At 47.9% G+C, this 25,190-nt stretch overlaps 1 long non-coding RNA gene across 1 annotated transcript; it reads left to right on the top strand.

Annotated features, from left to right (window-relative positions):
* Positions 1-1,271: 1,271 nt before the first annotated feature.
* Positions 1,272-23,341, top strand: LOC111096732. Its single transcript, XR_005354194.1, has 2 exons — positions 1,272-1,666; positions 21,223-23,341. It is a non-coding gene; the product is annotated as an uncharacterized LOC111096732 (long non-coding RNA).
* Positions 23,342-25,190: the final 1,849 nt, after the last annotated feature.

Here is a 25,190-nt window from a genome sequence, read left to right as displayed (position 1 = left end):
GCCAGCACCCAAGCCCCTGTTTTTCCACTTTCCATTTTTTTCCCACGCTGCCCCTCCCCCCTGCAGCCTCCGCATCCTTCAAGAGCTCCTAAAGCGAGACCTCCCAGGGGCAGAGGCAGCACTCCCCTGCTGCGGGCCCCTATGCATTCTTGTAGTCATTCCTTCCTCCTGCACAGGGGCTTGAATTCAGCACGCAAAGAACCTCGGGGAAGCACCCCACTCCCCCACTCCAGACAGTCTGCACCTAATACTTAAGAACACGCACCCATATTCAGGGCCTTCTGGTACCTCCACCTCCCCCCAAATATCCCTCCCCTCCCTTGCCACCTTCCCAGTATGGACACACACAGCTCCCCTCTTTCCTTCCTCTTCTGATTGGCTTCCAGGCTAGGTTTTCCCCTTTTCTAGAAAAAAATCCTGCTGCCCGGATAGGATTCTCTGGACAGTCCCGGGCAGCATCTAGGCAACTAATTATTTAGTGAACTGCTTGCTAACTTCCAGCCAAAGAAGAAGAGGAAGGAAAACACACACACACACACACACACACACACACGCAAAAATCGGAGATGTAGAAGAAAATGGAAAAGCTTCGAGGGTGGGGGAAGGGGGCGATGCAGCGGGCGGGCGGATTTGGAGCTAATAACGTCTTTGAATTACAGTAACATCCAAAGAGGCAGAAAAGCTCCAATGGAAGCCAGAGCAGAAGCGAACGCGCAGGGGCTTGCTTCCTTGGAAGGGTTTCAGCTGTAATGACTCTCCCCAAAGAAGCAGCCCACGGGCTCCCGGACCCGCTGCGCAGGAGGCACAGGGGGCGCTGGGCTGCGCTCGGGCGGGCGGGGCGCGGGCGGCCGCGGTGCGCATGTGCGGGGCCCTCCGGGCCGGGCCGGGTCGGGCCGGGCCGGGCCGCGGGGCGCCTCTGACAGCCGCTCTATTCAGACGCCGGCCCGGGGTTGGCGGCGCGGTGCCTGCCGCCGCCGCGGCTGAGATCATGCTGTTGATTTTGTTTTACGGAGAGCAGCCCGGCCTGTGCAGAGTACAGAATGTTCTCTTCTGTGAACTGAGCTTGAACTTCTCCAACCCACTTTGTCGGAAGAATCACACAGACACAGAGGGGAGCAGGCAGGGAAGATAACCCCCAAATTGTTGAAATCGTTGTGTTCTCTCCCGGGTTTGGCCCAGATCGTCTGCTTTTCACTGCGCAGAATGAAAAATCCCAAGCATGACAGTTCTTGGAAGAACAAAACGCCTGGGATGTCCTTTGTCTAAGTCAGGACCCTGGCGTCAACTTTGGAAATGAACGAGTCTGTCTCTCCCTCTCCTTGATTTTTTTTTTCCTTTCCTTTTTTTCTGATTTTCTTTCTTCTTTCTTTCTTCCTCCTCTCTCTTCCCATCCTTCCCACTACCCCGCCTCCCTCCCTCCCTCTCTCTCTTTCCTCCCTTTAAGGCATTAAAGGGACATTAGAAGGACAAGGACAACAAAAGCCATTTTCCTGCAAGAGAAAGAAAGGATCCCAGGCCCTGTGTCTTCTCTTCCAGTTGTTCAGGCTATTATGGTACTACAAATAGTGTTCCCCAATTTGTTGTATGGCCGGAGAGAATCCACAGTGAGGGCTTTGGGTTGACGGCCTTCATTAAATCACCCAACTTGAGAAGCTGCCAATGCCTGGTAAGGTGGTTTGAAATTTCTCTTTGGAAACAATCTTTGTCCAGTCTTAGGGCTGAGTCTCCAGTTTGGGAGCACTCTGATAAATGGTTAATGGGTCTGCTTGGAGGATCTGAGTGTGAGACCTCTGTAGGACAGGCCATAGTAGTTTTCCAACTAATTATTTTTTAATGGCAGTGGATTCCTTTCTTTGTACTCATATTTACCCTAAACTCACTGATGAGGCAGAAGAGGACAACTTTGTGTGAGTCATGGATTTGAAGTGTGAGCTGTGGGCTGAGTCTCCTACGCATGAGTGTGCTTCTAATATTGGGCAAGTCATGTCTTCTAAAACTCAACTGGTCTAAGGGGCACAAGGCTTGTCTTCTATACCTGTATAGTCATTTGCAAGTGTGGAGTGCCATACTGTGACACCACAGGAGATTGTTCTCTTGAATTTGTAGCTCTACTACCTACCTCATAGCTGGGGGTGGAGGGGTGGGAGCTGCTTGCTGTCTTATGGATCTTGCTCATTGCTAAAAACTGGGAGATTCCTACAAGAGGGGTTCTGAGATGATTCCAATTCTCTGGATATTCCATGTGATTTTTTACTTTTTCTTTAGTTAACACACTATCAGAATATTGATTGGTTCATTCATTCATTCATTCCATAAAATGTTATTGAATATTTGCCATGTTTAAGTTACTGGATGGGACCTAGGGATTGGGAAATAAGGAAGGTATGTTCATTGCCTTCAATGAGATTATTGTCCAGTTGGAAAGGCAGAAATATACATATACATACACACATTTACATGTAATACTTATGTATTACTTATAACACAAATGAGGTTGATACGTGTTCAATGGAGGGACAAGTTATAAAATGTGAAGGTGGAGTATTACAAGAACAAGATGAAGATTCTAATAAGTGGAAGTTGAGCCAAGTGCAGTCTAGACAGCAGAAGATAGAAATTGTGAAAATAGATGGTCTTTGTGGTTAATAAGATTGTGTAGTATATTTGGATATCAGTGTGTATATCTTTTGGCTGAGCAGTTGAGGCTAGAAGATATAGGAAGAAGCAAAAAAACACATTGAGCCTAGATTAGGGATGTCTACTTCCCCCTGTTAAGCCTGTCACTAACCGTTCTTCTGGAGTTTGTATGAAGCCTTGGAATCAAACTCAACACTGTTCTCTAAGAAGCCACCCCTAATCAGTTGGTGTTGGCACTTGGAATAAAACCACTTATTGGAGTCAGGGAAGATGGCGGAGTAGGAGGATCCCAAGCTTACACCCTCCCATAGATACACCAAGGCAACAACTGCACATACTGCAAGTGACTCTAAAAATCACCTGAGGGATCCCTGGGTGGCGCAGCGGTTTGGTGCCTGCCTTTGGCCCAGGGCGTGATCCTGGAGACCCGGGATCGAATCCCACGTCGGGCTCCCGGTGCATGGAGCCTGCTTCTCCCTCTGCCTGTGTCTCTGCGCCTCTCTCTCTCTCTCTCTGTGACTATCATAAATAAATAAAAATTAAAAAAAAATATTTAAAAAAAATAAAAAAATAAAAATCACCTGAAGACTGGAAGAAGATATCTTCCACAGCTGGAGTCATAAAGAGAGGGGCACATCGAAAAGATCCGGAGAGAAAGAGATGCAGTCAGGAACCAAATACCCAGTGTGAATTCCTGCAAGTGGGAGGGAGATCACAATTGTGGAGGAGTGAGGACTTCAGGCCCCACATTGGGCACTCTCAGCTCTGGGGTCCTGTACTGGGAAGAATACCCATAACATCTAGCTTTGAAAATCAATAGAGCTTAACTCTGGGGAGACAGAAGGTTCTAGGAAACTGAGTTCCCACCCTTAAAGAGCCAGCAAGCTTTATCACTCAGTTTGAGACCTAGCACAAAAGCAGCAGTTTGAACAGTGGCTGGGTTATACACGAAGGAGACTTGTTGATTAATTTTAGGTTGTGTGCCAGAGGGACAGGGATCTGTTGGAGCTTTCTATAGGAACAGAAGTGTTGGTAAGTGCTATTTTCTTGACCTCCTTTAGCACAGGTAGCTGAAAATGTGCATGAGCCAGCTCTGACACTCTCCATCTACCTTGCTAGCACTGCTTGCCCCACCCTGCTGTTCCTCTGTAGATCCACCCTGGTAGGCCCCCCTCCAAAGCAGTGCCCACCCTGCTACCTGTGGTGGGCAACCTCAATCAGGTCGGATGCCCCTCCAAAGCAGAATACACACTCCTTCCAAGTGCATGTGGAATTTTCTCCAGTGTAGATCACATGGTAGACCACAAAACAAGTTCCAGTGCATTTAAGAAGACCAAAAGCACATCAAGCATCTTTTCTGACTGCAACAGAATCAATTACAAGAAAAAAAAAAACAGGAAAAACACAAACACATGGAGGCTAAACAACATGTTACTAAACAACCCATGGGTCAACAGAGAAATCAAAGAGGAAACAAATAATATCAGCAAACAAAAGAAAATGCAAATACTAGAGTTCAAAATCTTTGGGACACAACAAACTTCCCCTCTCCAAGAGGGAAGTTTGTAGTGATAGAGGCCTACCTCAAGAAACAAGAAAAATCTTGAATAAATAATCTAATTTTGTACCTAAAGAATAACAAAAGAAGAATAAACAAAGCACAGAGTTAGTAGGAGGAAGAAAAAATAGAAGTCAAAAGGGGAAAGGAATGAAATAGGGAGTTAAAAAAAAAAAGAAAAAATAAATGGAATTAAGAGGTGGTTCTTTGAAAAGATAAGCAAAATTGACAAACCTTTAGCCACATTCGAAAGAAAAAAGAGGAGGACTTGAATAAAGAAATCAAGATTGAAAGAGAAGTTACTGACACCAAAGAAACACAAAAGGGTATAACAGACTACTACAGAAAATTATATACCAATAAATTGGACAACTAGAAGAAGTAGATAAATCCCTAGAAGCATACACTCTTTAAGAAATAGAAAATCTGAACAGACAAAATTGAATCAGTAACCAAAAAGCTCCCAACACACAGAAGTCTAGTACTAAATGGCTTCACAGGTGAATCCTAGCAAACTCTTATTTTATTTTATTTATTTATTTATTTATTTTCCTAGCAAACTTTTAAAGAAGAGTTAATATCTATCCTTCTCAAATTATTCCAAAAATCAGAAGAGAAGAGAATGCCTTTGAATTCATCCTACAAGGCCAGCATTACCCTGATCCCAAAGGCACTATGAAAAAAGAAAATTACAGACCAACATCCTGGATGAATATAGATACAAAAATCTTCAACAAAATATTAGCAAACCAAATTAGAAAGTACCTTAAAAGGATTATTCACCATGATCAAAACGGATTATCTCAAAAATACAATGATGGTTTGTATCCACAAACCAATCAATGTGATCCACCACATTAACAAAATGAAGGGTAAAAATCATATGATCATCTCAATAGGTGTAGAAAAAGCATTTGACAAAATGTAACATCCATTCATGATAAAAATTCCCAACAAAGTGGTATTAAAAACACAACCCTCAACATAATAAAGGCCATATTGTTAAACCCACAGCTAACAAGGTATGGAAGTCCTAACCACAGCAATCAAATAAGAAAAGAAATAAAAGACATAAAATTGGTATGGAAGAAGTAAAACTAACACTATTTGCAGGTGATATGGTGTTCTACAGAGAAAACCTTAAAGATTCCAGCAAAAACTATGAGAACTAATAAATGAATTCAGTAGAGTTGCAATATACCAAATTAATACACAGAAATCTGTTGTGCTTCTATACACCAATAATGAAGTAGCAGAAAAGGAAATGAGAAAATGATCCCATTTACAATTGCACCAAAAACAGTAAAATACTTAGAAATAAATTTAACCAAGGAAATGAAAGATCTGTACTCTGAAAACTATAAGACATTGATGAAAGAGTTAGATATGACACAAATAAATGGCAAGGTAGACCATGCTTGTGTATTGGACGAATTAATATTGGTAAAATGTCCATACTGCCCAAAGTAGTCTGTGAGTCAGTGCAATCCATATCAAAATACCAATAGTATTTTTCACAGAACTAGAACAACAACAATAACAAAAAAGTCCTAAAATGTATATGGACCACAAAGACCCTGGATAGCCAAAAGCAATCTTGAGAAAGAAGAACAAAGTTGGAGGCATCACACTTCCAGATTTCAAGCTATGTTACACAGCTTTAGTCATCAAAACAGTATGGTACTTACTGGCACAAAAACAGACACATAGATCAATGGAATAGAACTGAGAGCTGAGAAACCCACGCTTACATGGTCAATTAACATATGAGAAATGAGGCAACAATATACTATGGGGGGGACGCCTGGGTGGCTCAGTGGTTTCGAGCCTGCCTTCGGCCCAGGGCGTGATCCTGGAGTTCTGGGATCAAGTCCCACATGGGGCTCCCTGCAGGGAGCCTGCTTCTCCCTCTGCCTGTGTTTCTGCCTCTCTCTGTGTGTGTCTCTCATGAATAAATAAATAAATAAATCTTAAAAAAAAAAAAAAACACGATGGGGAAAAGACAGTCTCTTCAATAAATGCTGTTGGGAAAACCAGACAGCTATATGCAAAAGCATGAAACTGGACTACTTTCTTATGCCACACACAAAAATAAACTTAAAATGGATCAAAGACCTAAATCTAAGACTTGAAACTGTAAAACTTTTAAAAGAAAGCATAGGTAGTAAACTCATGGACATTGGTCTTAGCAATACTTTTCTGAATATGTCTCCCCAGGAAGGGAAACAAAAGGATAAATAAATCATTGGGACTACATCAAAATAAAAAACTTTTGAACAGTGAAGGAAATCATCACAAAATGAAAAGAAAACCTACTGAATGGGAAAAGATATTTGCAAATGACGAATCCAGTAAGGGGTTAATATCCAAAGTACATAAAGAACTCCTACAACTCAACACCAAAATAACTCCCAAATAAGCTGATGTAAAAATAAGTGGAGGACCTGAATAGGCATTTTTCCAAACAAGACATACAGATGGCCAAGAGATACATAGATGCTCAGCATCACTAATCATGTGGGAAATGTATATCAAAATCACAATGAGGTATACCTTACACCAACAGAATGGCTAAAAACAAAAAGACAAACAAAATAACAAATGTTGGTAAGGGTGTGGAGAAAAAGAACCCTCTTGCACTGTTGTTTGGAATGTAAATTGGTACAGCGACTGTGGAAAAAAGTATGGAGTTTCCAAAAAACCCCCTAAAAATAGAATTACTATATGATCCAGTAATTCCACTTCTTGGTATTTACACAAAGAAAATAAAAATACTAGTTCAAAAAGATATCTGCACCCCAAGTTCATGGCAGCATTATTTATAGTAGCCAAGATATGGAAGCAACCTATGTGTCCATCTGCAGATGAATGGATAAAGAAGATGTGATATGTAAGCGTGTGTGTGTGTGTGTGTGTGTGTGTGTGTAATGAAATGTTACTCAGCAATAAAGGGAATGTGATTTTGCTATTTACTACAACATGGATGGACCTAGAGGGTATTATGCTAAGTGAAAGGAGTCAGATAAAGGCAAATACTGTATAATTTCACTTATATGTGGAATCTAAAAAGACAAAACAAACCAATGGTAACAAAACTAGAAACACACTAAAAACTATAGAGAACAAACTGGTGGTTGCCAGAAGTAAGGTGGGCAGAGGAACAGGCAAAATAGATAAGGCAGATTAGAAGGTACAGATTTCCACTTATTAAAAAAAATAAGTCACAGGGATGAAAAGTATAGCATAGGGAAGACAGTCAATAATATTGCAATAACTTTGTATGGTAACAGGTGGGAGTGACACTGGTGTATAGAACTGTTGAATCACTATGGGGTACACCTGGCATTAATATAATATTAATACATGTCAACTATATTCAACTAAAAATTTAAAAAAGATTAAAATTTTTTTGAAAAAGCCACTTGTTATTCTGTGCTTGGGCTTTGAATCTCATGCCTACAAATTTGTACGTTGATTGTTCTTGGGGAGTTATTGCATGTTTTTAAGATTCAGAATAACATGAGTGAATGCCATGATTCAATTTACGCTTTCGTAAGGTAGCTGCTGGCCACGGGAAGGGTCCCTGGGAAAGGTGGGAGACTGGGCACAGACAGACCAGTAAGAAGACTACACAAATCATCGTGAGCAGTGTGAGTGGGAAGGACAAGTGTTTTGGACAGATGGGGCTTTGGGGAGGTAGGATTGGTGATAGTAGAGGAAGCAGAAGGAAACTTCACAGTAACTGAATTTTTTTCATTTGGGTTACTGAGAGGCAATAGGGTCGCTATGGTTTGGATGTGTCCCCCCTCCTCCCCAAATTCATATGTTGAGAAATCCTAACCCTCAAAAATGATGGTATTAGAGGGTAGGGCCTTAGGGAGGTATTAAGTCGAGAGAGTGGAGCCCTCATGGTTTCATGATAGGATTATTTCTTTATAAAAGAGATCCCACAGAGCATCCTAGCTCCTTCCACCTGTGAGGACACAGCAAGAAGTCTCAGACCTGGAAGACGGCCCTCATCTGACCATATCAGACCCACGATCTTGGATTTTCAGCTTCCAGAGCTCTGGGAAATATGTTTCTGTGGTTTATTAGCTCTCCAGCCTTATTTACCACCATTATTTTTTTAAGATCCACTTATTTATTTTAGAGAGAGGGGGCCAGGGGAGGGACAGAGGGAGAGGGAGAGAGAGTCTCAGGCAGACTCCATGCTGAGTGCAGAACCCAACATGGGGCTCAATCTCACAATCCTGAGATCATGACCTGAGCTAAAACTAAGAGTTAGACACCCAACTGACTGAGCCACCCAGGTGCCCCTGGTCTGTGATATTTTACTAAAGTAGCCTGCACAGATGAAGACAGGCCAAGAGAAGGAACACAGGAAGAGCTTTTTACCTTTCTTTTTATATGGGGCAGATGATAACACTGAGTTTCAGATAGGCTTGAATTTGAAGGGAGAGAGAACAAAGAGAATTCTGGCCATCATTTGGAAATACAGACCTGGAGTCAAGAGCTAAAAAAGTAATTCAGAATCCAGCCACACAGAGGAACCAATGGAAGTCCGGAGAGTAGATGTTACCGCCCAGAAAGAGAGCTATGCAGGTCATTTACAGGCCTGTGGGGAAAAGGGTCAGGTTAGACCTTGAGAGGTGCTTATATTAATGAACACCAGAGGGAGAGCATTCTAGAAATGATTCAAATTCCTAACAATGTAGGGGACCATCTAGTCCTCCACTCCTGTATCTGATTTTTCTTTAATACAGAGCAATGGCTGGGGGCGCCTGGCTAGCTCAGTTGGGGGAGTGCACAACTCTTGATCTTGTGGCCATGAGTTTGAGCCTCACATTAGGGATAGAGTTTACTTAGGAAAAAAAATTGGGGTGCCTGGGTGGCTCAGTTGGTTGGTCCAATGCTTGATTTCAGCTCAGGTCATGATCTCAGGGTCGTGGGATTGAGCTCTGAGTTAGGCTCCACGTTCAGTAGGCGATCTCTTTGGGATTCTGTTTCTCTCTCTCCATCTTCCCATCTTCCCTTCCCTCTACCACTGGAGCTTTCTCTCTAAATAAATATAGTCTTAAAAAAAGAAAAAAAGAATGACTAGTCATCTTCTTTAATACAGAATCTATTTAATGCCTGTCTGAGAATTAAAGAAAATGGGTAGTTTTCTCCAGCATATCCTTCAAGGCAGTACTTTAACTCTTGATGGTTGACCATGACCCGTAGTGAGAAATACAAGTTAGATATGCACACATAATTATGGAACTAAGACAAAGGGCTTTATGAAACAATATCTACCTGCATCTTCTATAAGTGACGCTATTTTCTATTTTATTCTATTCCAGTAAGGAAAAGAAAAAATGCTAGCTGGGTCCCAGTGAGTTCCTATCACAAGAGACATTGGGATTAGAGGCCATGGTTTCTGGAAGTCCACTCTCCCTCTAGTGGTTGGCATCTTTCAGGAGAGATCAGAGTTTGTTAATCTTAGCCGAACCTGGAGACCCATGGAGCAGAGCTTAACTCCATCTCCAAAGGTCCCCCTTTCCTGGAGGAATTTTTAGCTTTAGGAGGAAGTCCAGGTGTGTTCTGCCAGCAGGGCTGCTTGTTTTGTTCCTAGAAGCAGATAATAATAATAATGACAGGCATTCAATCAAGCACTTTACTCATCATTAACAATACTCATAATAAGCCTCTGAGGGAAACATAATTATTACCACCTCCATTTTACAGATGAAAAATATCAAAGCTAAGAGACAATTTGCCCCTGATCATACTGCCAGTGAGCAGTGAATTGAGATTCAAACTCGGTTGGCTGGCAGGATAGTGACCATAAGTGGTATCTTCTTTGGTTCACTCTATGTCATCTCCATGAGGCCCTCAGCAAGTGGTTCTCAGCAAGACTTGGTTTGTTCTCACAGTACTCTTCATTGCTTCTCTCAGTGGGGTCTCCCTGCATTTAAAAGTTTCTTGAATATAATCAAGTATCTGGAATGCATTGGGAAAGTGGAGGCAGGAAAGGAAGTGAGCCAGGGAGAAAGGCTAGGGGGGCTGTGGGGTAGAGCTGGAAGAGGCTGTCTGAAGGGGTAGAGGAGGGCCCTCGAACACCTTGACCTTCCTGCCTCTATCTTTGTCCTGACACTCATCCACCCCCACATCTCCACCAGGCTTATCTCTCCAAAACAGCTCCCTCTCCTATCTCATGCTTCCTGCTGACACGCCCCACCCACCCTGTCTGGTACTGAAACCCTTCATCTCTCCCTTCAATGCCAACTCAGTGTCTCCTCCTCACTTGCAATGGGTCCCTGCCCTACTGTCGCCACTCCTGGCCCCTGACTGCTCCACGTTCAGCTCAGCAGGTTTTCTCTCTGTCCCTGGGGACATGGGGCTTGTCCAATCTCAGCACCTGTGCTCCCTGAAGGGAGTGCACTTCTTCCTTCTCCCTCTATATCTATCCATCCTTAGGCTCCGTTCAGATCTGGCCTCTTTCCTGATGGCTTCTCCTGATCTCTTCTATCTTTGCATCTTTGCTTTGGTGTCATCCATTGAGGAATATCACCAAACACTAGAATATTTAAATGGTCTATGTTCGTCCCTCAATCAGATTCATTCACTCATTCACTTTTCTTTCTTTCTTTCTTTCTTTCTTTCTTTCTTTCTTTCTTTCTTTCTTTCTTTCTTTCATTTATTTATTTTAGAGAGAGCAAGAGCAAATGAATTTGTAAGTGGCAGGAGGGGCAGAGGGAGGGGGAGAGAGAAACCTTAAGCAGATTCTCCACTGAGCACAGAGCCTGAGGTGGGACTCGATCTCACAACCCCGATCATGACCTGGGCCTAAACCAAGAGTTGGACATTCAACCAACTGAGCCACCCAGGTACCCATTCACTCACTCATTTTAAATTTATTGATTGAATTGCCTATTAAGTTTCAGACACAGGAAAATCTCTGACAGTGAAGGTAAGAAGAGGTATCATGACTCCAGGATTCATAGAGCTGTTGCCTTTGACATTGAACTTCCATTCCCCTTCTTGGAAAATACCCCAATTTTCTTTGGGCAGCCCCTGAAGTATAAACCTGTGTTGTAGGAGCAGGGCTGGACTCCCCACCTTCGAAGAGGAGGGAGTCTGTGACAGAGGGCTGGCCAGGGAGAGAACTGCACTCCCCTGGTCACAGGTTCAGAGATAGTGTGCACCTGGTGAGGCCAGTGACAAATCAGTCCTGGGTTCTTGCTAGAACTATCTGGGGAGGCTAAGCTGGTGGAACATGAACCAGGAGCCTCTGTCTATTATTATTGCCACCACTTTGTAGGGGGCCCATCTGAAGGTGAAGCCAACACAGAGGACATTGGAGGTGAGGGATTCTGGATAACACTTTTTAAGCACTTGGATCCAACCACTACTAAACCAGAAAGCTTAAATTCTTTCCCACTTAGTTTCTGTTGAGATTTTGTAACATGCCACTTAAAAGCGCATTAACTTTTGCGGTGCATCCTCTGTGATCCGTGCTCCATGGTTATCTGTAAGCAGAGAACAGCTCAAGGCACAGGCCCCTGGCATCTGGCCTGGAACTGCTCACCGGCCCTAACTAGCCTAGCTTCATTCCCATTCCAGCTCGGGTTGGGCTGAGGATGAGATTCAAGTGAGCCCATCGACTTCACCGGGCTCTGGTCATGGAGGAGCACTGCCTCTGCCCCTGCATCAAGTCCTTCCCATGGCACCTGGCCCGGCGCTGATGACCTTCAAGTGCTCAGTGTATCCCTGGGGCCTCTGTGCTGCCTCGTGTCTGCCCATTGGTGCAAACAGCTGGTTTTCTATCTCTGCACATGGTAGAGATGATCCTCTCTCATGTGCTGTGATAGGCAGATCTCGAGTTGAGATGGGATCCTCATGTTGAGCAAGACTTAAAGTGAGGAGCCTGCAAGCCTACAGGGGGCTTGTAAACTATAAGTGGTGGTGATACAGTGAGAACAGGGGAAGAAAGAGAGTAGTCTTCATTTTAGTAATGCCTGTGGGCGGGTGCTGGCTACTGAGGGTGTGCTGTATCTGTTCTCTGAGAAGTTCTTGTCAATCGATCAGCATGTATTTAAAAAGCACCGACTAGAAATTAGAGCCAAAACTTGCCAGTCATCTTTCCCAGCCCTAAGCCAATACTTGCCTAATAACACATACCCTTGGTGATTAATAAATGCTTTACAGCCTCACCTTGCCGTTATTTAGACACAAAGATCAAACACAAGGAGAACCAACTCTTGGCTCCCAATACAGTGCTCATCTCCGCCCCAGGGTCTAGGGACGACCAAATATTCCCGAGCTCTTTATTGGCAGTAGTTACCTTTCCTCCAACATGTAGCTTCTGATTCTTGGAATACTGTCAGTCCCCAAAGTCAGAGGCTGTGGAACATTCCAAAGTGCTCTCAACAGAACAGGTTAGGCCTTGCACTAAATTGCTGCCTTCCCTTCAATGTCCTGAGGCCACCCGAGAGGGCTTCCCGCGCGTCTGCGTCTAATCTCTGGCCAAGGCCACCCGTGGACACGCCCTTGGCTCAGGCCCGAGTTGGAGCTCCTCCAGCTGAAGGTGTCCTTCTTGCTTAAGTGCTTCCGCCTGGTGAATATTTGGAACATTTCGGGTTCCCTCTCCGGCCCCTTTTAGTTAAATCCTTTTGTAGTTCAGTCATAATAAAATAATGATAATGGTCTTCTGCAAAGGAGCCCAATACAGAGCTCCTGTCAGAGGCGCGTTCAGAAGTAAGGCTCGCCCCTGGTCTGCATGTGAGGTGCTGGGTAGCGGGCGATCCGACCACAGAGTATGGTTTAATTAGGCCCTGTTGGGAAGGGCCACCTGGGTGGCTGAGCGGCTGAGCATCTGCCTTCAGCTCAGGTCGTGATCCTGGGATCCTGGGTCCTGGGATCGAGTCCTGCCTGCGTTGGGTTCCCTGTGAGGAGCTTGCTTCTCCCTCTGCCTTTGTCTCAGCCTCTCTCCGTGTGTCTCTCATGAATAAATAAATAAAACCTTAAAAAAAAAAAAAGAATCTGTTAGGATTTAGCTAGTTCCTATTAAGAAAGCTCAGAGTCCCTTCTGAGACAGAACACCACTTCCCTTCCCCCAAGTATCCCAGGTATCACTAGACTTTAAAGACCTGGTAACAGTTTTATTTTTCCTATAGCCAAGAGTTGGGAAGTATTTAAGTCACCTGTTTTTCTACCTGAGTGAAGTTGGGTAGCCATTGGTTTTAGGGTAGATGCTAAAGTAGTGGCCAGCCTGAGCAGTGGGTCTTAGCCTGGAGGTCACAGTAGAAAATGGGATTTTAGGGGTGCCTGGCTGGCTCAGTCAGGAGAGCATATGACTCTTGATCTTGGGGTTCTGAGTTTGAGCTGCACATTCATTGTGGAAACTACTTAAAAATAAAATCTTAAAAAAAAGGAACCTGGGAATTGAAAAAACTATTCATGTCTGCCCTCCTTCCAACCACCCCCAACCCAGAGGCTGAGTTATGTGGTCTGGGGTGTATCTAGCATTAGGACTGAAAAATCTTGCTAGCTATTTATAACGTGCTGTAGTTATATGATCTGACCAGGCCCAGAAGAAAAAAAGAAAAGGCCAAATCCAGCCTTTGTTTATAAAGGTTATCATTGCTTAGAATATACTTTTTATATGCCACAGAATATGACTTTGTAATAAATTCAGAAAAAACTTTGTTTTTTGTTTGTTTGTTTGTTTTTTACTGTAACTGGGGGGAGTAAAAGTCTCCATCTTGCAAATTCCACAGGATTGTGGTGAAGCCTACATGAGCTTCTGTAGTAGCCGTGTGTGTGTGTGTGTGTGTGTGTGTGTGTGTGGGGCGGGGTGCAGTACTTTGTAAACCAGGATTTGCAGCCTTGCACACTAGCCCGGGGAGGGGCTGGGGTCTGACAGCTAAATGCTGGAAGTGATGAGCAGGATACAAGACAAGGGATTATAGGCCTATTCACTGTGTGACATTGACTCAGCTGTGGCTGATTGGTGCCACTTTCTTTTTTCTTTTTTCTTTTCTTTTTTTTTGAGAGGACATGCAAGGATTTATTTACCAAATCTCTCACTTTTAAGAACACTGGGTGGGTGCCTGGGTGGCTCAGTTGGTTAAGGGTCTCTCTCTCTCTCTTTTTTTTTTTTTTAAGATTTTGTTTATTTATTCATGATAGAGAGAGAGAGAGAGAGAGAGAGGCAGAGACATAGGCAGAGGGAGAAGCAGGCTCCCTGCAGGGAGCCCGATATAGGACTCGATCCCCAGGCTGCAGGATCATACCCTGGGCTGAAGGTCTGACTCTTGATTTTTGCTCAGGTCATGATCAGGTCATGAGATTGAGCCCCACATAGGGCTGTGCTGGAGATTCTCTCTCCCCACCCCCTGTTCCTCCTTGTGCACATGCGCTCTCTCAAAATTAATAAATAAGTCTCAAAAAAACCCCAAAACACTGAGTGCCATAAAGCATATTTGGGGAGTAGACACATGGATCCCATACTTTCTTTGAGAGTCATCTTAGGGCCTTCTCATACTCTTTTACAAGACAGCTTGTAACCCTTTCTCAAGTGTGGAGACACTGGAATTCTTCAAAACATTCCAAGAGAGTGGGGTGCCTGGGTGGCTCAGTCAGTTAGGCGCCTGCCTTCAGCTCAGGTTATGATCCTGGGGTCCTGGGATCCAGCTCCCGCTGAGCAGGAGCCTGCTTCTCCCTCTCCCTCTGCTGCTCCCCCTGCTTCTACTCTTTCTCTCTCTATCAAATAAATAAATAAAAAGTCTCTCACACACAGAAGATTCCCAGAGTAATCAGTGTCCTTGATTCTATCCTCTTCAGTTTGCACAAGCACACTGAGGCCCAAAGAGTCAGAGGGACATGCCCAGGGTCACATGGTCAGGTAGTGGCTATAAGGACATTCTTGATCTAATTCAAACATCTAGTCCCTACTTCTTTCTTTTCAATGGAATTCCAGTTTGGGGATCTGTCCCTCCCAATGTGACTTAGGGATGCCCAGTGTGACACCATTTCCAGCTCCAGGGTAGATCCTTGTTAGCCCTAAGCCAATCAGGGCATGGCATTCTCTTGGCAACTGCTAATGATCCGGTGGTGAGTACGTGACCTCTGGTGGCCCAGGCAGATTGAAGCAGAGGATGTAGGTCCCACGACTGGGGGAGAAGACTCTTTTCTGCATGTCGCCTCCATCACCAATGGGAGCCATCAGGGCCCATCTGATGTGGGTGTCCATGCACAATCAGAGCACAGCCGAACCTCTGCTGAGTGAGGTGTTGTCCTCGTTATACCACACAATTGCCTCACTGTTCCCAGCAGGCCAGGCTATTCCACTGGGCAAAGGGGACATTTCCAACTTTTCTGGGCTGCTGCGTAGAGCTGGTCAATAGTCACAGAACGGCACTGAGGGAATTTCTGTGACTCAGTCTTTAGCAGGTGAACCTTGTGCTGGTCCCCAGTGCTGTGAAAGGCAGCACCTGCCTCTGTACCCAGCTAATGAGACAGAAGAGGAAGACAGTCCTTGAACTAGCCAAGGTGTTTTAGTTGTAGGAAAGAGAAGATGCAATTCGAGCTGCCTAAACAATAAAATATACTGGCTCAAGTCAATAAAAAGTACTTGGGTGCGTGGCTTAATCTATAGGCTCAAATGATGTCACTGGGACCCTGTCTCTCGTCACTCCTTGGCTGTCCTATCACCCAATTGGCTTTACTTATTCTCACATTCCACATGGGGTTGGTTGACAGCCAACAACTCTAGACACACTCCCTCTGCCCTGCTCAAGACTCGGGTGGGCCCCCTTCCTGCCTCATTGCTCTGGTGGGTCCCATGGCCCTACCAATCGCTGCCGCAGTGGTCTCAATGGCCAGGCCTGAGCTGCGTGTCTCTCTCCCCCCAGAAAAAATGTCTACTGAAAATGGCAGCAGATCTCCAGAGAAAAATTACTGTTCTGTCACCCGGGAGACAGGCAAATTGGTGCTGGCTGCCCAACTCGGTAACTGGAAGCTTTTCCAAACGTGTAGGTTTTGTTGGGTTTATATTGTGCAAAGAGCAGAGAATTTGAAATCAGAGGAGATCTCAGCCCACAGAAGTTCCCTGGTGAAGGATACCTTTATGCAGCTTGCCCCCCGGGTCGTTCTCAGAATTGCATGAGATCCTGTACAGCAGAGTACTTTTTAAAAATGTTAAAGGCTAAACCCAGATGAGGGATTGTTGTTGTTGTCATTACTGTTATCGTCTTTTCTGAGTTTCTCCTGCTCATGCTCTGATTATGATGTAATGCGACTACGAGTAAATGCATCCAGATAGCAGCTAGGATGAATTTGGCCAAGGATACATGGCATCTTTATGAGAATCAGAATCCTCCCACCTCTGGGTGGTGTAGTTCCCAGGGAACATGGCATGACAAGTGGATAGAATCTTTGTGCAAAGAAAAAGTCCGCCCTTCCCCTAGGTAGACACACCTGTGTGTTAGCTGGGATGGATTTGGTGAGTGGAAAGCCTACTGGATTTCAGCTGTTGCTGCCCCCTTGGCAGGAAGGTGGCCAGGCAGGGGTGGGGAGTTCTGTGCAGTGCACAACCTACACAACCGTACTTTGTGGCCCTGCCTTTGGAGCAGGTTAAATTCTGGAAGCCTAACTCATTTTCCTGGCAGAGTTCATCTAAGCCCCTAAGACCATTTATCATTTTCCTCTCTTCTGAGCATTTTCACTTCATGCTGAATGCAGCAGTCTGTGCTGTCTCTTTTAGGTAACTACCCACTGGTGATTCAGATTCGACCAGCCTTTTCAGATGCTCACCACACACCAGCCTGACTTCGGGGAAGGGAGTCCTTCCTCTCTGACCACGCTGATGAGTGATGCTGCAGAGGGTGGCTCACCCTTTAAAACGAGCACAGGGCCACTGGTGAACAGTGGTTGGCTGTTGCTGGAAAGTCAGACACTGATTTCTCCGAAATGGCCAGGAGGGAGGGATGAGGAGCCCAGGCCACTTCACTTAGACTCATCACCCCTGTCTGCTCTTCCAAATCCTCCTGGCAACAGCGGCTCCGGAAAGAAATGATTTGAACTAGATCCAGCCCGCCTCCAGGGAGTCAGGGATGCAATACAGGAGCCTTTGTGTTCCTGGGAGTGAAGGTCTTCCTCCTCTTAAAAGATTATCCTTCTCTTGTGTGACAGGCGGGTGGCTGGCGCCAACAGGAACTGGCAATGTTGTCGAGTTGTCAACGTCTTGCCCCTTTCGCTTCATCCTTGGTCATCCTCTGGGGCACCTGAAAGGGTAGAGGCTTTTCAACCTGACACGGGCCACTACTGCCTCCTCGCCGTGACGCCAGTGGTGTGGCCTAGGTGAACCGAGTCTCGGTGCCAAGCGTCCCTGGGTCTCTATTGTCGGGCAAGCAGCCACCTTCACTTGACACCGCTTTTCTTCCTTCATCCCTCTTCGGGAACTCAGAAAGGCATCTGCTACCTTAGCTGCAATTTCCTGTCTCCCTGCTTTGACTTCCTTCTTCTTTCAGGTTGGTGGTTTTTCTCTCTGGCCTCCTGTCCCCGTAGATCCATTCTCTGTGCTCCCCCCCTTTTTTGCCCTTGCTGGGGCTCCTTGGCTCCTCAGATTTCTAGTTGGGAGGCACAGCAGACGACCAGAAGGTGTGAGGGCTGTGCCACAACGTGTTGGCTGCCTCCTGACCATCCCCCACCCCGCCCCCGGTGCAGCCTCAGCCTCACAAAGGCTCTGGCTCCTGGGGGGCAGGGGTTGCTCCCCGACTCCCTGTCCCCACTCCCTCTCTTGTCCCTTCAGACACAGGGATGTGAACAGCTTCCTGCAATCATGAGTCTCCAGGTGCCCTCTGATCTCCATGTGTTTCTGGCTCCCTTAGCACCTCCTGCACCTTGTAGAGTCTCTTCATTAAAGTCTTTACAGTTCAACTCTTTGGAACATCCATCTGTTTCCCAGCCCGTCTCTTTAGCCACCTGTGCCCAGGTTAATTCTTCTTCTTGATCCTCTTTCACCTTTAGCCTCCTGGAATCGATTCCATCCTCCTTTTCTGCCTTTCTGCCCACTTGTCTGACGAGACCCAACATAGTTGTATCTTAAGTGGTCTTCTAACTTCCACTCCATCCTGCCCCATCTGGAACATCGGTGATAAAAAATAATCTCCCTAAGATACAGGCCTCCGGTTACGAAGTGAATAAATCACGGGGATGAAAGGTACAGCATAGGAAACACAGCCAGTGGAATTGTGATAGCCTGGTATGGTGACAGGTGGCAGCTACACTTGTGGTGAGCACAACCTAAATAAAAATGTTGTTATCAGTGTTATATGCCTGAAACTAATGTAATGATGTGTTATATTAGCCATATATATACAACTATATATTTAAAGATTTTACTTATTCGACAGAGAGAGAGAGAGAGAGAGAGAGAGGAATAAAGAGAGCGCTTCTGCATGCGGGCATTGGGGAGGAGCAGAGTGAGAGGGAAAGAGTCTCAAGCAGACTCTGTGCTGAGTGTGGGGCCTGTTGAGGGGCTCAATTCCAGGACCCTGAGCTCACGACCTGAGTTGAAACCAAGAGTTGGCTGCTTCACTGACTGCACAACCAGGTGCCCCCTACAACTATATTTTAAAGAAATCTTCCTGGGGTACCTGGGTAGCTCAGTGGTTGAGAGTCTGCCTTTGGCTCAGGGCGTGATCCCAGGGTCCTGGGATTGAGTCCCGCATTGGGCTCCCCTCGGGGAGCCTGCTTCTCCTTCTGCCTGTGTCTCTGCCTCTCTCTGTGTCTCTCATGAATAAATAAAATCTTAAAAAAAAAAAAATCTCCCCCAAACACCTAGAACCAACTTCTGGAGCAGTCACACTCAGGAGAGGGAGGACAGAGAGTTTCACTCACACAGGGAGGTTGCCGACCGCCTCCACTCGCCCCTTCTGATGAGTCCTCCACCCTCCTCCACCTTGCTCTGAGTCAGGTGGACGGTCACAGAGGTATTAAAGGGCTCCGTGGACCACTAGCTTTCTGTTGGGTCCAGCCAGGTGGGAAGCCCTGGCAGGAAACGAGAGGACAGGAGGAAGATGAAGTTGGGGGCATTTGCCTCCTGGGCCGCCTCCCTGGTGGGCAGGGGGTTGGCAGTGGCTGTGCCTCCCCGCCTTGGCCCACAGCTGCGGGCATGACCCTCCCTGCTGCCGCTGCTTCCCCCCTTCGGGCCTGGGCCTGGATCACAGCTCCCCCCCTGCTCCGGCCTTCCCCTGCCCGGTGAGCTCCCCTACGGGACCTTTAGGAGGGGCCCTGCCTGACGGGGCCTCGGCCCAGTCACCGCCTCCAGCCCAATTCCTAGCTTCTTCCTTCTTGTCCTGCAGGGAGCTCGCATGCCTGCTGCTCACCCCAACCTGAGGGCGCAGCCCGGTCCTGGGAGAAATCTAATCTGCTCTGTAACTGAATTCTCCTCCCCCAAGGATAGGGATGTGAGGAGGAAGGCATGAGAGAGAGCCCTTCGGGTCTTTGGCGCCTGGTGCGCGTTGGGGAGGAAGCGGCGAGGCAGGACGAACCCCTCTGCCCATCCAGCTGCGGAGGCAGTCGGTCTTTCTCACCCCCGGGGCCCAGGACGCTGTCCGAGGGGCAGGAGGCCGAAGGCTGATCCTTCCGGGCTGGGCACGGTCAGGCCGTGCTGACAAGCCACCCCAGGGCTGAGCAACTCGGTCGGCAGAGCCTGACTTCTCTTTACGCCACGTGTCCCCGAGGCGGACGGAAGCTCTGCTCACTGGATCACACGATCCCTCGGGGGCTCAAGCGGACCGACAGTCCCGGCCTCTCCTGGGCTCCCCGGGAGCAGGCTCACCTGCTCACCCTAGATCTTGCCTGGGGCTCAAATGAGCCAGGAGGGGCTTGCACGTGCACGCGCCTCCTTGGCCAGAACCAGCCACGTGGGGCCACTCAACTGGAAAGGGGCGGGGAAACACACTCTTTCTAGGTGCCCGCAGGGGGTGGCCTGAGGTATTCTGGAACAGCGCGGGTGCCCACCGCAGGGCAGGTGCCTGATTGCTTCAGAAGATTCTGGGCAGCCCCGGTGGCGCAGCGGTTCAGCGCCGCCTGCAGCCCAGGGCCTGATCCTGGAGACCCGGGATCGAGTCCCACGTCGGGCTCCTGCATGGATCCTGCTTCTCCCTCTGCCTGTGTCTCTGCCTCTTGCTCCTCTCTGTGTCTCCCATAACTAAATTTAAAAAATCTTAAAAAAAAAAAAAAAAGATTCTACATGGCCTTGTTCTCTCTCTGCCGGGGAGGTGAGGCTCCAGCCTGAATGTGGCTGACCCCTGTCCCACGTCGCTGAGAGCGCGCTCCCCTGCTCCTTGGTCCAGGTCTCTCCTCCTCACCGGCAGCCCCGGGGTGGGGTGGGTAGGGTAACAAGTTGTCTGAAGCTTCGGCTGCTATTCTATCTTTAGTAAAAGAAAAGTATTGTGGTCAAATATACATAACATAAAGTTGACCAATTTCATCCCTTCTTAAAAAAGACTTTATGTACTCATTCATGAGAGACACACAGAGAGAGGCAGAGACACAGGCAGAGGGAGAGGCAGGCTCCAGGCAGGGAGCCCGATGTGGGACTCGATTCCAGAACCCCGGGATCACGACCTGAGCCGAAGGCACATGCTCAACCACTGAGCAACCACTGAGCCACCCAGGGGCCCCCCAATTTCATCATTTTAAAGCATACAATTTAATGCTATTTATTACATTCATGGGGTTGTACGACCATCACTACTAGCTAGTTCCAGAACATTTCCATCAGCCCAAAAGGAAACTCCATACCCAGGGCACTGGGGTGGCTCAGTGGTTGAGCGTCTGCCTTCCACACAGGTGGTGATCCCGGGCTCCTGGGATCAAGTCCCACATAGGGTTCCCAGTAGGGAGCCTGCTTCTCCCTCTGCCTCTCTCTGTGAAAAAAAAAAAAAAAAAAGGAGTCCCATACCCATTAAGCAGTCACTCCCATTCCTACCCTCCCTCGAGGCCTGACAATCCCTAATCTGCTTTTGGTCTAGGAGGTCACCTGTTCTGGATATTACATATAAATGGAACCACGTCTTGGAGCGCAGCTACTTTCGGAGGTGTCCTTGTGACCTGTGGGAAGCTCACCCGGTCGTACCCAACGTTGGCCCAGCAGGTGCTCCACAGATGCATCCTCTCTCCACCTGCTGTCATTCCGTTTTCCTCCTTCCTGGCTCGGAGGGCAAACAGCACCTTGCTGTGCAAGCAGGGAATGGACTGCTTGCTTTTTCTCAGCCCCTATGGGTGCGTCTCTGCGGGAATCCCTCCCCTACACAAGTAGGGGGTGGATGGAGAAGAAGGCATGTCCCCAATGCACAGAGAAAAAGCCATTGTATTCACTGGCCAGTCTCTCCCGATTCCCACTGCCTCGCCTCCCCCGCAGAAGTGCTTACCTGGCCTGACGTGGGCTAATTATAGCGGAAGCCCAGTTAATAAGCCCTGGGGGAGTGTGGCATCTGTCCCCATTTCTCCCCTATATCCTTTACCATATGTGTTATTTAGCTGCTGTTGTTTCCAGCTGCAGGCCCCAGGACCAACCTGCCGCAGGAAGGTCCTATCTGATGTCGACTCACAGGTCATTTTGATAATGTTCCTCCCCCACTCAGCGACTTTCCATGGCTCTCTTTTAGGAATGGGTAAATCCCAAACTCCTGACTTTGCATTCAAGGCCCTCGACCAACTAGTTGCAATTTCGCTTTCCTTCTCACTATGCCCCACACAGACTCTGCTCCTTTCAAGCTGGCCTGCTCTACTCACTGCCCCCAGAACGGCCTCGCTCCATTTGGGCTGGGGTCCTTCCCTCTCTCAGCCCCACCTGGAATGTGCTCCCCTCTTCCTGGACGGAAGGCTCTTGGCCAATGAAGCTTGACCCACCTGTCCCCTCATCCGCCGTCGTGTCCTTGATGAGGGAAACCAGCAGAGCCGGACAGAAAGGGGACTAGCCAAGGCCACAGAACCCAAGCCTTTTTCCTGGCTGGTGAGAGTGTCGTGAGGAATCAGTAGGGAAGGGGACTCTGGGTGGCTCCACCGTCTTCCAGGGACACCTGCCTGGAGCCTGCTGGGACTGGGGATGGAGAAAGGATGGATGGTCATGCACATTCTGTTTGGGGTTCCTTCAGGTTGAGCCAGAGGTGCATTCTGGGGTGGCAGGTTTAGGTGCAGAGATGGGGAGAAGGGAGAGAGCCAGAGAGTTGAAAGGGTAGGGAAGGGAAGGCAGAAACAGAGGAAGGGCCAAGTCAATGTGGGGCGAGGTGGGAGGGGAATAGATTTAGGAATCCCAGACTCTGGGGAGAAGTGGGGTCTTTCTCATCTTGCCAGAGGGAGGAGACCCTGCTCATTGGCTCCTGCTGATTCTGTGCTCCCCCCTGCTCTCCCTCCTCCCCTCACCCATCATCCCCTTATCCTCGAGTCACCTGCCTTAACCGGGGAGAGCGGCCCCAGCCCAGGGTGTGCTCCTCCCCGGCACCCTCCTCTCTGCGCTGTGCCCAGCTCGGTTTTTGTGCTTCTGCTTTGGTTTATTTCAGCTGGAGGAGCTGACCTGGGCCGCGGAGGGACAGTCCCTGCTCTGGTCACTTCCCCCGTCCGTGCAGCCTGACCTTTCTCAGGATGCTTAGAGCCACCGTGACGCCAGAAGCGTGCCTTGGCCAAGCTGGCACCTGCACGGCGCGTGCCCAGAGCCCGCGGGTCGTCTTCTTTCCGGGGCCCTCGGCTAGGCCCTGGCTCGCTCAGGCCAGCGGGCAGCGTTCTGCGGCGAGGTCCGCGGACGCCCGCACATCTTGGCTCCCTTACACGTGAGGGCACGGGGAGGTCTCAGGAAAGCTCAGGATTCACGGGCTTCTCCAGGGCCTGGGATGTGGTGCGCCCTCAGCTGAGGGGGCCGCTGCCCTCTTCTGGGGTGTCAGTATTATCCCCGCAGGCATTCTCGGCCTGGATCCTTGGCGCCTGGACTGCTGCGTCTGCAAAGACGCCTGGCCCCCAAACGCTCCCTTCCATTGGGTCAGTGGCTGTTGGATTCACTTTGCTAAAAGCCATCTCTTATCTTGTCACTCTTCCCCTCAATAACCGTCAGTGGCTCCCGCTGCCCACGGAATAAATAACCGATTTGTGCCTTCAGACTTTTTGTGCTTACTCCAGAGTCCACACCATAAGCTCTGCCGCTCGTCCCCGAGGGCAGGCTGGGGGCTGGGGAGCAATGTGCAGGACCGTGACCTGCCCATCTCCTCTTCCCAGTCCCAGGGGATGCCACTCAGAATGTTGGCCTCCTTCACACTTGGGGTTCCTTCTTACCCTAGGCTCACCATCAGGTCTTCTAATAATATTTGCTAATAGGATCTGGAAAAGGAAGGTTCTAGATGAATCTCCAGGTTTGCAGATAACAAGAAGCTGGTGACGACTAGTTCTTGGCAAGCATGCTCTCACAATTTTCCTTCTTCACCCATGGCAGAGGTGACTAATCCACTTTTGCCCAGTGAGCCCAGCTGAGGCCTCAAATCACCTCTGAACGCTGCTTGGGCAGCCACTATCAATTGATTGAATTTGGCAAATGAGATGGAAATCTATTTGTTATCCCTACACACAGTTCTTCCAGCGAATGGAACTTTGAACCTCATCAAGATTGAATATGAGAAGACACGAACAGGCTACGAAAGCGGACCCACAAGTGGCAAGGGGGGCTCACTATTGTGTGATAATTATATTTTGAGATTTAACCAAAGCTTTTTCCCTTCATCCCCTTGTCCCCCTAGCCCGTCCCTGAATTCAGGCTAAAGACATTCTGATTTTATTCTCTTAGTGAGTGAATGACTCAGCAAAAATGCAGAGAGTTAAGAGTCTAAACAGACTTTCAAAACTCCTGGCAGAGATGGTAATTTGAGGGGAAAAAAAAAAAAGAAGAAGAAAAGCATTTGACGTTCAAAAGCCTAGGTTTTGGAGTTTCAAAAGGATGGCTCCAAAGGGGAACTCAGGGCACTGGGAACATAGGAGGGGTAGAAAAAGGAAAGAAAGCAGGCAAACAGGGAAAAACAGTCTGAGTGCAGGTTGGAGGCTGGGGAGCAGGGGGTCTCTGACAAGGGCTTCTGGGCCTTGCAGATCCCTGCGTCACATCTGGAGGAGGAATGATGTCTCCCCAGCTAGGCTTGGGAAACTGAGGCCAAAGGGGATCTGTACCTCTCTTTCCTGGGGCAAGCCCAAGGAAGCACCCAGTGTGGTGTGGCAGGTGGAGATCTTCAGACAAATCCTCTGGGTTTCTTGAAGGCGGTGTGGGGGAAGAGGGAGTAAGAAGCACAAGGCAGGATCCCAAGCTTCTGAGAGCCACCGAGAGGCAGGGGACACGAAGAGGAACCCAAACAACAGGGCAGGAGACAGTGAGGGTGGAGACCCCTCTGTGATACCAGAGTGGTAGATGACGATGACGATGCTGAGGGCCCAGAGACCCCTTCCCCTGGCATCTGTACATAGAAAGGCATTTTCCCAGGGGTGCTTGGGTGTCTCAGTTGGTTAAGGGGCTGCCTTCAGCTCAGGTCGTGCTCTCAGGGTCCTGGGATGAACCTCCGGTGGGGTCAGGCTCCGTGTTCAGCAGGGAGTCTGCTTTTCCCTCTCCTCTGCCCCTCCCCCCTGCTCATGCTTTCTTGTACCTTCTCTCTCAAATAAGTTAAAAATAAACAAATAAAATCAAAATAAATAAATAAAAAGAAAGGCACTTCACAGACTGCAATTAGGAGGTGATATTTTCTGGCTCTTGATTGTGGCCTGGGAAGTGTATTGGTCATCTCTTTTTGGAAGCATCTAGTTCCCTGCCAGGCTCCTCTGTCTCTGGAGTAGGGAATGGGGATTGGGACAGTGCACGCCAAGAAGGACCTACTGTCTGGAAGAAGATTCAGGATGGGTGATTCTGAGAGAAGGGGGAAGTTGGGGAGGGGGGAGGCTCTGACATGCATCAAGGCTGCGTGATTGTTACTGCAGC

Source organism: Canis lupus, chromosome 1 (assembly GCF_011100685.1).
Source record: "Canis lupus familiaris isolate Mischka breed German Shepherd chromosome 1, alternate assembly UU_Cfam_GSD_1.0, whole genome shotgun sequence".
In the NCBI taxonomy this organism is placed as follows: domain Eukaryota; kingdom Metazoa; phylum Chordata; class Mammalia; order Carnivora; family Canidae; genus Canis; species Canis lupus.
Note: the sequence above shows the minus strand (reverse complement) of the source record. Positions and strands in the feature narration are given on the sequence as shown.